Source organism: Solanum stenotomum, unplaced genomic scaffold (assembly GCF_019186545.1).
Source record: "Solanum stenotomum isolate F172 unplaced genomic scaffold, ASM1918654v1 scaffold1705, whole genome shotgun sequence".
Lineage (NCBI taxonomy): Eukaryota > Viridiplantae > Streptophyta > Magnoliopsida > Solanales > Solanaceae > Solanum > Solanum stenotomum.
This window is the reverse complement of record NW_026024360.1, coordinates 84,429-87,765: the sequence shown is the minus strand read 5'-3', so window position 1 is coordinate 87,765 and position 3,337 is coordinate 84,429. Positions and strand designations below refer to the sequence as shown.

The 3,337-nt window shown below is 32.0% G+C and overlaps 1 pseudogene; it reads right to left on the bottom strand.

Moving 5' to 3' along the window:
* The window catches only part of LOC125850441 (putative late blight resistance protein homolog R1A-3), a 51,457-nt pseudogene that overhangs the window by 26,767 nt on the left and 21,353 nt on the right, over positions 1-3,337 (bottom strand).

Sequence of the window (3,337 nt, the reverse complement as noted above, 5' to 3'; positions counted from 1 at the left end):
AAATTCCTGCAAGTTATTCAACTCCTGGAATTAGGATCAGTAAGAGCAACATTTTTATTCATGTCTTTCAATATCTTAATGCTTGTGAAAGATTATACATCTCATGTATCATTTCATCTAACAAATGGTGTATATTTATCTTTTTCATATGGTCACGTAACTAATAATTATTATTTCATAAAATTACTTAACTTAACTAATTCTTTTGAATGGACCATTTGAAAGATTCAACTCTCTATCTAATAGGAAAAAAGTAATTCATGAAGAAGATGACTTACAGTTAGTTAATAAGTGAAACCAACTTGTAATTTTTTCTTCTCTTATGCCTCTTTAGTATCTTCAATTTTCTGATCCAATCATTAAAAGGAACAAATTTGATTATAATTAATGTTGAAAAGATGTTTCATCAAAAGATAAAACACACATTATGGGTAAAAAATAGATATCTAGGTAATGTATAGAATTCAATCCATTTTGCTAATCTTTCGCAATGAAAGATTTGACTGATGGAACAAGTACTAAAAAACAAAAAGTTGTATACAAGTTGTATGTTTTGCCAACGTTGATGCCATATTTGAGCTTTTTCCCTATAGAAAAACTATTTAAATGATTCTAAATATATGACATTGAGCCAAACTCAACATCTACAATGTAACTCATTAGGGAAGGATTATGTAAGTCCATATAAGCCAATTACCAGTCTGTTTCCCAATCAATGTGGGACTATAACACCCCTGTTTATATTCAGACCGGACTGGAGCATGGATCATGTGTCCAAACGAGAATGGATCTTGCTATCATACCTTAGAAAAATATGACACCTAGATATAACTCAATCTAAAAAGCTAAAAGGTTTATATACCAATACGAGTCTACTGTACTAGTGTCCTGTATAATTTGTTTCTCCTTTTTCATTCCTTCTTCCGTTTACTTGGCTGTACGATAGAGTTGGTGGAACGGAAAAGAATTTGTTAGCTTTATTCATTATGACTTGTGTATTGAATTCCTCGTCAAACTAATACACTTATATTAGAAAGAGGGGGTATATATATATTCAGAGGATACATAATTCCTTGAAGTATGAAAATAAATTATGAATCAATGGAACTCACCTCAATCTTAACTTATCGAATCTCCTGTTGTTCCTCAGTAGCTCAGTGGTAGATCGATCGTTTGTTAACTGATTGGTCGTGGATCAGAATCCTATATGGCACAAGGTGTTTTCTAGTACAGAGAGATGGGTGAGGAGATCAAACAATAATTCAAGTTGGCAATGGCTCAAACAGACTGGAATGTGTATTGTATGAGTTCTGAATTAATTAATGGTAGATAAACAACAATCAGTGCTTTATTAATTAATGATAGTGCTTCATTCCTATTGATTGCTTTAGTAAAAACGACATCAACTTTAATCCATAACATATTATTTAAAAAAGACCCACTATGTAGTCATTTTCTTTAAACAAAGACACCTATATCAAATGTGTGACAATAATGATGGAGGGCAGACCGAAGAGGGCAGATCAGGAAAAAAGGATTGACAATCATTTTAGTGGAATCACACATTGGTATGGCCCAAATAGGAGAGGAACGAAAAAAAAACTCATATTTTGCCGTAAAAAATATTCAGACCTTTGTCCAATAAATCACTTTCTGCTTTCACATCCTAGAGTATCGAATTCTAGATATATTCATCTAAATACATATAAAATTATATTTGTTACTTATACAAATTTAAAAAAATATTTAACTACGGTAGAGAGTTCATGCCATACATGAGGAAGAAGGGAAAATTGATTTTACAAATAAAAGTTTATAAATTTTTAAGGGCTCGTTCGGATAGGCGATATGAAATTATGGTATGAAATCATATTGATATAAAGTTGAAGTTTTGATTGGACATGCAATTTTGACTTCTTAAATTGTATTTTTTTTCCCTCATAAAACACGAAAAATCCATCCGTTGTGAAAACCATCAAATTTCTTCAATTCTTATGCAATATCCGTTGTGAAAGCCATCAAATTTCTTCAATTCTTATGCAATCTTACCAAATGAGCAAACCATCATTCGTATACAAGATATCGGAACATCCTAAAGCGTCGCATTGATGAATCACATATATCTTCATGTTCCTTTTATAAAAAAAAAATTTTGTGATTAAAAATTTTCAAATACACATAATCTTCCTTTATGAGTTCTGCATTATTTTATTGCAGAGAAAAGGAGAAAGCAGAGAACACTAAGGGAAAAGGTGAAAACACTCCATCAACTTTACAGTACATACACTTTTCTTTTTGACCTCAAGTCTTCTCCGTGGGCCTGGCCGATGTCTGATTAAATTCGAATATAAAAAGATATTTAAATAATTTTAAGACACATGTAAATCTAGTAAAGAATGTGAAGATTCCGTTGCTAAGACTAAGGGAACAATACGTTTGGAGTTGATGGTCAAAAACACATACATTTGGTAGCGCAAAGCATCAGTGTGAACATCTATTGTGTTTTCTGTAATTGCTCTTGGAATTTGGGTCGTAACACAATCTAGTCTCCTACTGTCAAGTAAATGAAGAACAAAAAAGGACAATACAACAATAACAAAGTTCAAAAGTTAAAGTGCATAGTAAAGTATTATGTCGATGAGCTTAAATCTAAGACTCTTATCAAAACCTTCGAGTTTTCTATGCTGCGAAAATTTGTAAATTTGTGAGGTTTACTTATATTCAACAAGAATTTTTTTTTGTAATTGCGTTAATTTTGCAACTCTAACTTGTCATGGCAAAGAGACAACCTCAACCTCAGTGAAGAAAGTTTCCTGTTTCTCCGATGTTAGCTAGAGAGTCTGTTATGAGACAACGACTAATGAGAGCAATAACAATGAAAAGAAAGAGTCAATTTCAATGATCACATATATCCAACATAAAAATCTCTAAAGATGTTGAGGTTTCCTTTGAGTTCATACGTAGGCCTGTAATACAAACTAAATTGGGTCTTTCTTAGTATTCTGAAAGAGTTCAAGAAAATAACTAACTACAGAATATCAAGACATGGATGTGAAGGAATTGCCAAAGATAGTATGTGAATCCATTGACAGAGAAGACAAATGTGGACGCAAGCCGTCATGAACTTGCTGCAGTAGTCAAATTCAAACAAATCCTCGTGAGTTTAAGAGCAATTAAGGGAAAACAAGCATCAATTAAAAAGGCGAACTGAAACAATACCATTGTTGTGGTTACAGGCACATACTTGATTCACCAATCCTGTATTGAACATATTGTTTGAACATTAGATACTCAAAAAACAGAACATATTTAGGAGTTTGTTTCTACTTACTTTGAT